This window comes from Gordionus sp. m RMFG-2023, chromosome 1 (genome assembly GCF_954871325.1).
Source record: "Gordionus sp. m RMFG-2023 chromosome 1, tfGorSpeb1-WG-v2, whole genome shotgun sequence".
NCBI classification, from domain to species: Eukaryota; Metazoa; Nematomorpha; class Gordioida; order Chordodea; family Parachordodidae; genus Gordionus; species Gordionus sp. m RMFG-2023.
In genome coordinates this window covers 23,959,247-23,975,134 of record NC_088775.1, presented here as the reverse complement: position 1 = coordinate 23,975,134, position 15,888 = coordinate 23,959,247, and the positions used below count along the sequence as shown (strand labels likewise).

Genomic DNA, 15,888 nt, shown 5'->3' with positions numbered 1-15,888 from the left:
TTCTTAGGAAATCTAAATAAACAAATATAATTAAACTTCCTTATTTTACCTTAAGGTAAGAAAAACTCATTTTGTTTAAGAAATTATAAAAAAAACTTTAATAAAAAACATACTGCTTTCAATCTAAACAAAGATGCGTTACATTAACAAACATACTGCAAACGCTCAATTTGTGCGCACTATTATATATCAAATCTAAATATATCATTAATTATTAATAATTCTATAATATATCACATTAATATTATGTATGAGAATATAATGTGAAACATTTTACCTTTATTTTTGTACTTTTAAAATTATAGATTTGAAAAATTGCACTCAATGATTGCACTAATAAAAAAAATAAGTTTAAAGACTCACGAGGAAAATAAAAATTATTTATAAATTAAATTATAAATCATAATTATTGAAATAAAATATTATATTTTATAAAATATAAATCATAATTTTTGCAAATAAATAATATATTTATATTAAGGGAAAATTCGGGAAATTTCCCGTTATTTACCGGGAAATTTCCATACCTTTACATCTCTAGCTGTAACCAAATTGAAATTAAATATTAGAGAAAAACTTAACAAAGCAGTACTTTTTCAAGGGCAATAAATCAAGTAATATAAAAATGTTATTTAACTTAATTATTTATAGATGAAGGAAAAATTATTGTGAATATTTGTACGAAAAAAAGTTTGAACTTTATACTTTACTTTATTAGTTATAATAAAACATTTTATTAGATATAAATATAACTGTTAAAGATAAAAAAAAAAAGGTTTTTCTTTAAACCCCCTCTTTTATTATGTTAAAGATAAAAAAGTTTTTTTATCCCCCTCTTTTATTATGTGTAAGATGTAAAAGTTTTTTATCCCCTTCTTTTGTTTATGTTAAAATTAATTAAAGTTTTTTTTATCCATCTCCTTTGTGTACCATAAAATGAAAGTTAAAAAATGTTTTTCTTTTTTTTGGTAATTTTTGTTTTAAGTTAAACACAGTGAGATTAACACATATGGCTTTTGTGTTTTCTCTCACTTTACTGGATTTCTTACTTAGGAGTCCTCAGTAAGGTGATCCGAAAATATGAGTTAGACCGTTGGGTCCGGGAGACCACCCTGCATCCCAAGGTATATTTTGAGTTTCGGGAAGTTTAAGGGGGTAGGTTTTATCCCCAATTATGTACGATAAAACTAACACAACTCGATTCCACAAAAACGTTCTTTTTTTCACTTTGCGCCAATTTAATTTTAATTTATAATTGCGCCTTTTATTTTCCCTATAAAAGGGACGAATTTTTTATAGTTTAGAGAGACTTTATTTTTTCCTGTAAAATAATTTTGAAATTCTTTATTAATCTTTTTTATGTTTAAAATTAATTTTGGAATTTTTATTAATAAAATATCATGACCCGATCACAAAGTACTTCAATAACATATATATATTATTGTATTAATTATTGTAAAAAATTATAAGATAATTTTTTCGCGATATACATATTCATTATAATAATACAATTATTTTATTAGATGTAAATATAACATATATATTATTTATATTCATTATTGTAAAAATTTATAAGATTATTATATTTTTCGCGATATATATATTCATTATTGATTTTTGCACTTTAGTGAATTAAATTTAAATAAATATATTTAGAAACGGATAGTTATAATATTAAGAAATAACATAATTCAAAGCAAAAATAAAATATAAAGACTTATAAATAATAAAATATAACCTCTTTTTATTTGCTAAAAAAATAATTACAAAAGAAATTATATCAAGATTCTTTTTATATAATTCAAAATATTTATCAATAAAATCATGTATATTCAATTTTGTTTTCTGAGTCATTTCTAAAAATAAAAAAATGTGATAAATTTCATTATATAGTTTTATTTTCCTAGGAAATCTGCCATACTAATTTTTACAAGAAAAAATAGGCTATTAATATAAGTTGCATCTTTATATAATAAATATTTTAGATTTAATTCTGACAAAAAATAGAATATTTAATTTGAGTTATCATACTTATGAAAGGAAATTTACTTCCTGAACAATATTTTTGGTTACAGCCATATGCACTACAATATATTACCATTTTCTTAAAATATAAAAATATATTAAATTTTATAATAGATTTCAAATCATAATATATCTTTCCTCACTTTGATTTTTGTTATTGAAATAAAATATTAAATTAATTCTTATAAAAAATATTCAGTCTAACTTGATAAGTCTAAATATTTTTGAAAAATCTTAAAGATATTCATGAAGTATTAAAGAAAACAAGAAATCCTTACTACTCTGGAAATGACAAAATTTTAAACTATATTCTTATTACTATAGAAATTTTCTTTTATATTGATTAGTCTCTATAAATAAAGATATTCATTAAGTAATAAACTGCAAATGAAAATAAAAAGCCTAAATATTTAATTACATTCTCATCAAAAGGTATATATTCTAACTTGCTTAGTCTAAATAAATCTTAATAATATTCATTAAGTATTAAGCATATCCTTTACTTTCTCTAAAAATGTTAATAAAGACCAGAAAATATTTAATTATAATCTTAATACTATAAAGAGTATTTATTTTAACTTGATTATTCAAAATAAATCTTAAAAATGTTCATTAGTCAATAATCTAATAAACAGTATAACTATAAATTATTTGCCCTAAAAATGTTTTTTATTCATCTAGTAAAAAAATAATATAATATATAACAAAAATAAACTTGAAATTTATGAAATTATCATACGTTTCTTTGGTAAAAGCTCCAAACACAAAATGGCTGCTACTCAATTCAATTTTTGCCACTTCAAATACATTAATCGGTAATCTATAGTATTAATGTCATGTTGTACCTGTCCATTCTTGGGCAACCCTCAAAAGGAAAAAATGTAAGTGTACTTTGCACTATAGGAATTTGTGTAGTTATACATTATAAAATCATCGAAGGATCATATAATGGTATATTATTCCGTGATTCGTTAATGGAGATTATTAGCATGTTACTACCTGATGCCATCATAGTTTCAAGATTCTTTTTATATAATTCAAAATATTTATCAATAAAATCATGTATATTCAATTTTGTTTTCTGAGTCATTTCTAAAAATAAAAAAATGTGATAAATTTCATTATATAGTTTTATTTTCCTAGGAAATCTGCCATACTAATTTTTACAAGAAAAAATAGGCTATTAATATAAGTTGCATCTTTATATAATAAATATTTTAGATTTAATTCTGACAAAAAATAGAATATTTAATTTGAGTTATCATACTTATGAAAGGAAATTTACTTCCTGAACAATATTTTTGGTTACAGCCATATGCACTACAATATATTACCATTTTCTTAAAATATAAAAATATATTAAATTTTATAATAGATTTCAAATCATAATATATCTTTCCTCACTTTGATTTTTGTTATTGAAATAAAATATTAAATTAATTCTTATAAAAAATATTCAGTCTAACTTGATAAGTCTAAATATTTTTGAAAAATCTTAAAGATATTCATGAAGTATTAAAGAAAACAAGAAATCCTTACTACTCTGGAAATGACAAAATTTTAAACTATATTCTTATTACTATAGAAATTTTCTTTTATATTGATTAGTCTCTATAAATAAAGATATTCATTAAGTAATAAACTGCAAATGTAAATAAAGAGCAGAAATATTTAATTACATTCTCATCAAAAGGTATATATTCTAACTTGCTTAGTCTAAATAAATCTTAATAATATTCATTAAGTATTAAACATATCCTTTACTTTCTCTATAAATGTTAATAAAGACCAGAAAATATTTAATTATAATCTTAATACTATAAAGAGTATTTATTCTAACTTGATTACTCTAAATAAATCTTAAAAATTTTCATTAGGCAATAATCTAAATAGTATAACTATAAATTACTTGCTCTAAAAATGTATTTTTATTCATCTAGTAAAAAATTATAATTATAATGTATAATAAAAATAAATCTGAAATTTATGAAATTATCATACATTTCTTTAGTAAAACCTCCAAACACAAAATGGCTGCTACTCAATTCAATTTTTGCCATTTCAAATTTGATTTTAGCATTACGATCGGCAGTCTATAGTATTAATGTCATTGGGTACAACATGAATATTAATGCCTGTTTCGTCAAGAAAATGGAGTCTTTCTCTGGAGATGTTCAGCAATCTTAGGCAATACACCTGCCAAATATTGATAGCTCCAGGTGTATTCCTGCGATCCGGTTCTTTTCCAGCTCTTTTTTTTGGACCATCGAAGATTTTTGATATATTTCTTTTTGGTTCCAATATTTTTTGGAGAACCAGAAGGCAAATTCTCAATTATTTCCTTAACTGTGAAGGTATTATTGGCTATTAGCAGGTCCATAATTTGCCTTTCAATGTTTGATGTGTCTTTTATTTTTCTCCCTCTTTGTCTAAGAGTGAATTCTTTTAAGGGCTCACCAATAATTTCTGGGAATGTATCCCGTTTTATTTTATGTATTGAGGCTTTCGACATATTAACAAATTTAGCTATGTCCCTAATCTTCATCTGTTCTTCCTCTGGCATATAAATTTTCATTACCATTTCAATTTTATCTTTGTTCCAACAATTGTATGTTCTTTTGGGTTTAGTAATGGAGGATACTTGAGGATGATTTATATTTACATTTATAATTTCTAAAGAATTATTATTTGCAAAAATGTTAGAATGTGATTGACAGTGGCATAGCTAGGAATTTTCCTTAGAGTGGGTCCACATATAAAAGCCTGGGGGGGCCTTATAATATAAAAGTCCTAGAATTATTAATTATTTTAATTAGTGTTGTTAAACGGCTCGACTTGAGCTGATTTTTATAAACAGCTAACTCAATATTTTTGCCAAAAAATATTGTTCAAGCCTAGAGATTTCTCGAATAATATAAAACTTGTATCTCCATGAGCAAAATTTTCTGGCTAATATATTGAGTTAGCCATATCGGCTAAAATTGAGCCATTAACCACTAATTTTAATTAAAATAACACATTGACATAATTTTAATTAAAATAACACATTAACACAATTTTATTGATATACGTTTCATTTTATTATACTTTTAGAAGTTATTTACAAATAAAAAGCGATTATTTAAAATATAAATATTATATTGATTTAATTATAAATATTATATTGCTTTAATTATAAATATTATATTGCTTTAATTATAAATATTATATTGCTTTAATTATAAATATTATATTGCCTTAATTATAAATATTAGTATTACACATATAAATTGCTTTAATTATAAATATTATATTGCCTTAATTATAAATGATATATTTTATAATTAGTAAACACATTAAAAATATAGATTAAAAAATAAATGTTTTTTTTAAACTGTAAATTTAAGTCGATATCCTTCAAAGTGAAAAAATCAAAATTGTGTTGGCAATATTTTTTTACCAATATATGATAGATGTTTAAAATTAATATTGAGAAACCTAGGCTAATAATCATAGATGACATGTTAGCTTTGGAACCAACTTTTGATTATTATAAGTATAAAGTAATAGACTATATCACTTGTAGTAGGTGATGGTTCTAAATGATCTAGTATAATTGGTTGTCTATTATCCTTTAGTTTTCTGGAGTATGTGGGAATTGCTAAGATTTTAAATAAATATAATTTAAATAAGACTAATACCTGACATGAGTGGAACTTCATTTCCATTTAAATTCTCCCTAGATTTTTTAGATATATCTAAAATTTTAATGTAAATATTAATAAGTAATTGATTACATTACATTTATTAGATAGTGATTTGTTGTGACTTAGTGTATTTTTTTGTTTGTTATCACTATTTTTTTTTACCCCTTGGTGTGAATATTAATTGAGATATTCCTATAAAAATAAATTAAAATAAAACAACATATTAGATAACCTTTAAATTCTAAATTGATACAGCCTATAATATTTTGTTGACTACTATCATTCTTCTTCAATGTGATACTTGATATACCTAAAATTATGATATAAATATTTAAAGGTAATAGTTAACATTACTTTTACTAGGTATTTGAAGTGATCAAGTGTATTTAGCTTATTTTTATCATAATTTTTTATCTAGGTATTTCTAAAATTTAAATGAATACATTTAAATAAGGTCATATAAGTTCATAAAATACCTGAGGTGAGTGGTAAATTGTTGCTTATGGTATCAAGTTCATCATTAAAATTCTGATTTTCTATATTAATTGGTGATTCATTTAAATAAGGTCATTATAAAATACCTGATGTGGGTGGTAAATTGTTGCTTATGGTATCAAGTTCGTCATTAAAATTTTGATTTTCTATATTAATTAGTGATTCATTTAGGTCATTATAAAATACCTGATGTGGGTGGTAAATTGTTGCTTATGGTATCAAGTTCATCATTAAAATTTTGATTTTCTATATTAATTAGTGATTTGGTGTGTTCATTTTGTTGACTATCATCATTTTTATTAAATGTAATACTTGATATATCTAAATCTATAATAAAAAATATTTAAATCTTAATAGATTATATTACTTGTACTAGGTAGTGATTTTATATGGTCTTTGGGTATATAAATGAGTGTATCAAGATCATTTTCTTCCCTCCTACGTTTGGGTATATCTTATAAATGTCAAAATATTTTGGTTAGCCAAAATTATTTAAAATAATAAATTACCCAAAGTGGTTTGTACTGGCAATTTTAAAATAGTTAAAACTATGACTAGGTGTTTAATTTTAAATTCTAAAATAAAAATAGTTAGCTATTAATTTTAAATATTTTTTATATTAAATGTTATTTTGACCTGGTGTATTTACATCATCCTTATTATTTTCAATAGAGCCTATAATGCATAAGATATTAATTAGTACACTGGATTAAATATTTTTTAACCTCAAAGGCATGAGAAAGTAGATTATGCACTATTTTATTTCATATTATTATTTTCGAACCATATCTTCGATAAATTATAATAAATATTTTTTTAAATATACATAAATAATATATATTATAATTTATTAGATTATTATCAATGACTTTAAAATAATATACAGAATAATTTTTATATATATAAAAGTAATAATATCCTTCCACAAACATCAAAACCAGAAAAATATAAATATTCATGGTATTTATTTGATATAAAGTCACTTTTGAGTCTTTTGAACGAATAATCTAAAAAAAATTGCTCTGAGGGGGGGGGGGGGGGGTAGATTATGCACTTTTTTATTTCATATTATTATTTTCGAACCATATCTTGGATAATTTATAATAAATATTTTTTTAAATATGCATAAATAATATATTATTATAATTTATTAGATTATTATCAATGACTTTAAAATAATATACAGAATAATTTTTATATATATAAAAGTAATAATATCCTTCCACAAACATCAAAACCAGAAAAATATATATATTCATGGTATTTATTTGATATAAAGTCACTTTTGAATCTTTTGAACTAATAATCTAAAAAAAATTGCTCTGAGGGGGGGGGGGTAGATTATGCACTTTTTTATTTCATATTATTATTTTCGAACCATATCTTGGATAAATTATAATAAAATTTTTTTTAAAATGCATCAATAATATATTATTAAAATTAATAGATTATTATCAATGACTTTAAAATAATATACAGGATAATTTATATATATATATTTAAAATTAAAAGTAATAATATCCTTCCACTAACATCAAAACCAGAAAAATATAAATATTCATGGTATTTATTTGATATAAAGTCACTTTTGAGTCTTTTAAACGAATATTCTAAAAAAAAAAATTAATTGCTCTGGGGGGGGGGGTCCAAACCCGAAACCCCCCCCCCCGTAGCTACGCCACTGGTGATTGATAATTTTCCATATCATTCATTTGAGATTGGAAAAGAATAATTTACAGAAGTATTTGGGAATAGAGGAGAGTTATTAATGTTATTTGAAAGTATATAATCTATATTAAACATTGTTTATTAGTCTTATATTTTAAATTTGAATATTTATTTATTTTTAAAATATATTAACGTTATATCATTTGAATATCTTATATTATTTAAATTGATTGTTTAATATATTCAATTAACTTTGTTTGATATTTTTTGTATAAATAGATTGTGATAGAAAAAAGAAGTTAGTGAATAAAATTTAAATTTATATTATTAAAACACTAATCAACAAACATCGAAAAAGTATTTAATATTAAATTAAATATGCAAAAATATCCAAATAAATGATATGTGAAATTATTGTAAATATGTTTTTTTATGTAAAATTATTCATTTACCATATAAATATAGTTTAAAAAAAATTTTTTTTATTACAAACTTCAAGTTCGGCATTTTTTAAAAAAGTTGTTTAATATTTTTTTAACATAGATTAATGTTTAAGTATGATTAAAATAAAAATATAATAATATCATTTTATTGTGTTTAAACATCTGGTAAAAATATCCCCCCTCTCACTGTAATATGTATTCATGAATTTCATATAAATACCATAAGCTAACGATTGATAGGTAAATCAGATATTTCCTCTTCATTTGATGATAATTTAGAAAAATTTCCCAATGATATAAAATGGCAAAATAAATGTATACATATTTAACAGATTTAATTCTTATAAACCCCTTACATCAGACCTATTTTTCTGTAACAAAGGTAAAAATAAAATATTATGGAGTTTCCTGGGCTTGTGAAATATTTTTCACAATTAATATGGACTTGGCCGTAGCTTGGGAAACATTTTTCAAAATTAATATAGTCTTAGATTCCTGAAAATTTTTTAATTTTAAATATGGGCTAGAAATTGGCCTGAAAATTTCTTTCAAAAAACCAAGGTCCATATTCTGATTGTATTTTTAAATGCATTGTGACTTTTTATATATTTTATTTCAGTCCTCAACTACCAAAATTATTATAGTCTTTGGCGTGTTTGAGAAAATTTCCCCAAGTGCGTGGACCTTACTTGGGAATTTTTTTAATATCAGTCATAGGTGTAATATTTAACACAGAATATTTATATGGCCCTCAGGTAAAAGCTAATTTAAATATATTATTATTCAAAAAAATAGTATTCACTCTTAGTCTTAATGGGTTGGCCTTAGTCTGAAGTAGGGGGAGTTGGGTTAAAATAGAATTAAAAATAGATATAATTTTTAGAGATTTACCTATCTCCAGAGGAAAAATTATAAAAATTACTATAGGTTGGCCAGGCTTGAGAAAAATTTTTTATAAAATTATTATGGGTTGGGCTGGGTTTGGAAAATATTTTTATAAATTATATTGGGCTGGGCTTGGAGAACATTTATCAAAATTATTATGAGCTTGTGGACGCTTGAGAATTATTTTTTTATTTACTATGGGTCAGACATTGGCCTAAAACAAATTTTTTTGCAGGCCAGGAATCGGCCTGTTCAAAAAACCAAGGCCCATGAAAATATGATTTTGATTGTATTTTTAAATAATTATGATTATTTAAATATTTTATTTCAGTTCTCAACTACCAAAATTATTATGATCTTTCATTGGGCTTGGAAGAATTTCAAAATTATTATGGCTTTTACTGTACTTTGTCTGGGAATTTTTTTTAAATATTAAATATTAGGTATAAGTGATCAATAATATTTAACAAATAATATTGGTATTATCAAATAAAAGGTTTAAATTTATTTTTACTCAAATCATAGTATTTACACTTAGTTTTAATGGATTGAACCTGGCCTGAAGGGGGGAGGGGGTAAAAAGAATAAAAATTTATTTTCAAATAACAGGTAACAACCATCATAAAAATAAGAAATTAATTATCATTCCCCGTCATTTTTGAGGCTATCTACTAGTTAAAATATAATTGTCCAATAAAAAATATTGGTAAACTTGTACATTTAAATAAGAATGTATATATATATTTAAGTTATCTAGTTAATATCATTATCTGTAGTAGACACCATTAAAAGCATTTGATAAGGCTTTGAACTTAATTTAATTTAGAGATTAAAAAATATTTTTTAGCAAAAAAACTTAAAATTTTATAAAAAATATTTTTTAGCAAAAAAACAAAATTTTATGTTTATGTCACAGATTTATATATTCTACTGAATTCTGTCCAGGAAACTCCATAAATATCTTGGATATATAAAAAGGTTACTCTCAGAGGAAGAAGTAGCCTTCTTTGCCGCTGAAATTGTATTTGCTATAGATCAAAGGTTAAATCAATTTATTTTTTAAATTAAGTGATTTGTCTATTTTTGGAGCAAAGTTAACTTATTGCATATTTACTTTTTAGGAATAATTCATCGAGATGTACATTTATCAAACATTTTTTTGGGCCAGGATATTCATATAAAACTGTTAATTACGGAACCTCTAAGGTATCTTTCTCATGAACCATAAGTATAAAATAAATAATGTATTATTTAGATTTCTATTTGTTTTTTTACATCCTAACTTCTGGGATTACTTTATTTAGATATTGTTAAAAGGTGAGAGAACAAACTCTTCGTGTGGGAAATCCAGTACCATGTCTCCGAAATGTCAAGTGGTGAAAATTATGGTATTATATTTGAAAACTATATCTTCTAAATTAATTATTCCTTGACAATTATTTATGTTAAGGCTGTGTCCAAAATCTAAAAATATTTCTGAACATAAATTGATAATTTATTTATTTATATTTTTTAGACTTTGGACACAGCCTAATGTTTAAAATTTATAAATAAAGGGGAAATAAAGCGGCGTAACCAGGATTTTATCTAAGGGTGGTGGGTAGGTGGGACATTCGGGCTCCTGTTTATAAAATATTCTGATTGCTTTTGAATTACTTGCCCCACAATTTAAATTAATGATTTAAAATCTACGAAATTTTTACGTGATTTGTTAGTGTCGTCAATGTTTAAACAAGTATAATATCCATATAAAGGAAAGTTATAGACAATAAATATTAGTTCAGTCTTATCATTAAAAAGCGATTATAAATAGGTTATAATTATAATAAAAGTTATTATTAAAATAATAAAACAAATAATCATTATTGACATTATAAGAAAAAAAATATAGGAGCAATACATATTTGGTTTGCGCTCATATATAGTGCATGACTAAAACTATTTAATCCTAAATCAGTTCTGCGAATATCTGGTTTGAGATAATATTGGGGCTTTACTCATTAATTCTTTAATAAATTTACTTAAGTCTAAATAATTAACTTAATTATAAGCCAGAGATTAGGACGAATTAATTCATTCATCAGTTTTTCATACAATAAAGGAAAACCATTTATAAGCGAAATAAATATATATACGTCTTAGGCCGTACGCATTAGTGTTATTTCATTCCAGAATTAGTTACTTTTTAGTAGGGATGTGAACCCTTCGACAAAAAAAAGGGGATCCGAGTCCGGGTTCAGGAATAAAATTTAGATAAGGGTTAAGGTCCAGGGTCCGGGTTCAGTTTTTAGAGAACATAAAGAAATATCGACTCAAAATAACACAATTTTTCCCCATTTATTTATTTTTTTATACATCATATAAATGCACATACATAATTGACAAGTAAAGAATTTAAAAATTAATTTAGAGTATATATTTTAAATGTTTTATGTAATCGCATAGTCTTAAATCTATAATAAAATATTATTACCCACTACCAAAACATAAGTGTATCCAAGATTTTGTTAAGGGGCACTATTAGGTCGGTTTTGCCCCATGAATTCTATTGGAAATCTTTAGGTCGACTTATAATACTTTGGCTATATCAGATTATTATTAAAATAATATTGAATTATCACCTTTTTTTTATTAAAATGCTTTTTTAGGAAAATTCTGAATTATGGGTTTTAAAGTTATTAACTTTTATTACTTTTTCTTTTAAATACTACCTTATAGTGATTGTATATATTTTTGGCGGTGAGAGGCGTGTAGGGGAAATTTTTTTATTAAGGCAAATTTGTCATATGGGGCCCTTGATTACGAGACTTCTATAAAATTTCCAATATTTCACTTTTTAAACTTGATATAAAACGGTAAGCAACGTATTCTTATTATAAATAAGTACCATTTTTAATAAAATTTTATTGCTATAAAATTCACAATATTTCACTTTCAAATTGATATAAATTAAAACAAGATATTCTATAATGGAAGTATAAATCGAAAATTTTGAAGGAAAAAAATGATTACTCTTAATTTATTATTCGTGAATTTTAAATAATTTTTTTTGACACCTAGAACCCTTGAACTCTCCACTTTTAAACCTGGTCCGAATTTGGGTTCAGTCAAAATACTAGGGTTCCGGAGGGTTAATGGTCCGAGTTCACATCTTTGCTTTTTAGGCGAAGACTTGGCTAAACCGGAATAGAGTTGTTCTACGTTAAAGTATACGCAGACGCACAATAATAAACAGTTAAGTGAAATTATATAAATTCCAATAAAATTTCAATATATAATATAAATAAATGTTACAAAATCTGATTAAAAATAATACATAAAAAGTCCTTATAATATGGATGAATCATCACTGTTCTCGGAATTCAAATTACAAACATAAAAGGGATGAAAAATTAGCATAATATATCATATCATATAATTTAATATCTAATATATATAATCTCCGTAATCAAGAAATGAACGTTTTTCCTATCATCTTAATGTTATTTTTATTTTTTTGTATCAACTTCCCTATCATCTTAATGTTATTTTTATTTTTTTGTATCAACTTTCCTATCATTTTAATGTTAATTTTATTTTTTCTATCAACTTTCCATTCATCATAATGTTAATAAATTGAAGGAGACTATATACCTCTAATGTTAAATTAATTAACGAGATTCGATCCCCAAACTTAACGTTCCATTGGCAAACGTTCTTTCCAATTCAGGCCCCTTCTATCATAAATTTTGTAATACAATTCTTCTTATATATGAAACTATATTTTGATATAATTTAATTATATCAATATTTATTTTTTTTTAGCCCCAGGAGGAAAAAAATTTCAAAATTATTATCGGTTGGCCAGGTTTGAGAAAAATTTTTTAAAATTATAATGGGTCGGGCTGGGCATGGAAAAGATTTTTATAAATCATATTGGGCTGGGCTTGGGGAAAATTTTTCAAATTATTATCAGCTTGGAAGCTTGGGAATTTTTTTATTATTAACTATGGATCAGACATTGACCTAAAACAAATTTTTTTTTGTAGGCCTGGGCTTGGCCTGATCAAAAAATCAAGGCTCATATTTTATTCCAGTTTTCAAATATCAAAATTATTATGACCTTGAATGCTTGGGAATTTTTCCAATATTAATATTATGCATAGGTGATCTGTAATATTTTAACAAATAATATTGATATGGGTATCAAGTATAAGCTTTAAATATATTTTGACTCAAAACATAGTTTTTACACTTAGTTTTAATGGATTACACCTCCTAAAGGGGGTAGGGGGGGGGGGTTATAAAGAATAAAAATTGGATATTATTTTCAAATAACAGGTAACAACTATTAAGAGTAAGGAGAAAATTCTCATTCCCCGTCATTTTTGACGGGCTCAGCAATGCTGACTAACGGGAGATACTCCTTATATTTTTCATTTTGCCCATCAAGAAAGACGTGTCATCATACTACAAATTAAGAATATCTTATAGGTGTGATTCACAAATTTACCTCTTCTCCTATGAGATTCTTAATATTTTGACTCCTTTTATGGATAATTTACTACCATTCTTTGTAGGGCCTTGTTACTAATACAGTTTAAGGTAGTATACGCGAGATTGGTATTTGTAGATAATATCTAAAATGTTTACTGTAATATATTAACTTTAAATAAATTATAATTTGTTATTTTAGTTTAAGGATACAATTTGTCGTAATTGATTGATTATCGCAGATTTACTTTCGATGAATATATAAACATAGAATTGTAAAAGAAAAGTATCTTTTTATATTTTTCTCAATTTTATTTTTATTCTAATAAACACCACATTGGCGACGAGATTAATTTAAAAGAGACATATCAAATTAAAAGGTTAAAATTATACTCTGCCTAACGAAGACTAAGAAGATATATCTGAAGAAAAACGAAGAAGCATCAACATTTAGTCAATTCCATATTCCAGAGTTCGTCAAAGAAAAAGTGAATATTCAGGACTATGTATATAATTTAGAACTCATCTTTAAATTAAAAAATATTGTCGATCATAATAAAAAAAAAGATTTGTTATTAGCATACATAGGTATGGATAACTAATTAAAATAAAAATTTTCTATTACCCAATTAATTTAGAGAGCATTAATCACTTAACTTTACTTGATAGTTTGGAGAAAATATTTAAGGATATCTCTAGTATTTCTTTACATTGAAATAATTTTTACCTTAAAAAGAGGTGGGGAAACTATTATAGATTTTTCGACCAAATTAAAAAGTATTTTCTCACCATGTAATTTTAAATCGCCTATTGAGGAAAGAGATATTTTTGTTTTAGGAGTAGGGCTGCCTGAGTTTCATAAAGAGCTTCGGTCAAAGTATACCGAAGCACAATCACTTTTGAAGATACCGCGCGTTTAGCGATCGCGATATCTTCCATGGAAATCATTAAACATAAGCCGATGCAAGGTTCCAAAAACACGTATTTTAGGAATAATAGTTATAATAACATTATTAAATACAATAATAATAGTTAAAATGCCAACATATTCAATTATAATAATAATAATTATAATGCCAACAAATTCAATTATAATAATAATAATTATAATGACAACAAATTCAATTATAATTATTATATTTCTAATAATTATAAATCTAATTTAAAGTCATATACTTTCGATTCAGCAAGGCTAACTGTCCTAGTATTGTAAAATTTACAATATTTTAATTTATTATATCTATCAATAATAATATTGTTAATTTGTCTGAAGAGAAATAATTTTTTAACAAAGTCATTATTTTTCTAATATTTTTGTTTGAATCGAAATTATTATAGTTTTTTTGATTTTTGTAAAATGTATTGGAAAATACTTTGATTTTAAAGAATAAAATCTAGAATGAATTCTATTTTAAATTTTGATTAATATTTATTGAGAGTTTAAGAAAAGTTAGATTTAGAATAATATTAAAGATTTTAATTTATATTTATTTATTCTTAAGAAATTGTTATAAGAAAGTTGAGATTAAGAAATTGGTGCTCGTTTCCAGTGGATTCTTATTCTAATTTTGCGGTTTTAAAAGGTAAAAAATTTTTTTTTTACAGTATCAGGTTAGATTGAATTTTATAATATGAAATGGGTTATTTGTTTAAGTTTGATATTGAGCCTAGTGTGTTTGATAAGATTTATAAAGATTTTTGCTATCAAGTTCTTAATAAAGCTTAATGAATTGGATTTAATTGATCATTTATTTACAATATTGTTATTTTTAGTAGTATATGTATTATTCATAGTGTCAAAAAATTTGATAAATATATGTTAAAAAAAGATGTAAAATAAATTTTATGGCATCCGAAAATTATTTGAAAAGAATATTGGACTTGGAAAGTAGTTTAAAACTAGTTTTAAATGAATTCAAGAATGATTATCCAAAAGTGCTTAAAATTTTAAAGGATAATCAGTGTGATCGTCCGGAATGTTTGAAGAAATAGGCGGTTATCCTTGAAGAATTAGAAATGAAAAATATAATCAAAGTTTTAATCAAAGTTATATATCAGGATGTATATAAATTGATGAATATGAATAATAATGGTGATAAAGGTCAGATATGTGGTAAAAATGGTCCAAATGAAAAAAATGGTCAAGGGACAAAAATATTGGTGAAAATTTTGATGCTAAGAAGAATATTTTGAATAATATTATATGTAATCAT

The 15,888-nt window shown here is 24.0% G+C and overlaps 1 long non-coding RNA gene across 3 annotated transcripts; it reads right to left on the bottom strand.

The window, feature by feature from the left end:
• Positions 1 to 3,286: 3,286 nt before the first annotated feature.
• On the bottom strand, positions 3,287 to 6,802 carry LOC135922013 (uncharacterized). 3 transcript variants are annotated; one of them, XR_010570698.1, is made up of 10 exons: positions 6,716 to 6,802; positions 6,574 to 6,660; positions 6,393 to 6,533; positions 6,188 to 6,247; positions 6,066 to 6,135; positions 5,944 to 6,021; positions 5,807 to 5,903; positions 5,706 to 5,762; positions 5,585 to 5,665; positions 3,287 to 3,365 (listed from the first exon to the last, which is right to left on the bottom strand). It is a non-coding gene; the product is annotated as an uncharacterized LOC135922013 (long non-coding RNA). The 3 variants fall into 3 exon arrangements; XR_010570697.1 differs by lacking the exon at positions 3,287 to 3,365 and adding an exon at positions 6,293 to 6,352 and having other exon boundaries at positions 5,303 to 5,665; XR_010570696.1 differs by lacking the exon at positions 3,287 to 3,365 and having other exon boundaries at positions 5,303 to 5,665.
• Between the last annotated feature and the right edge of the window lie 9,086 nt (positions 6,803 to 15,888).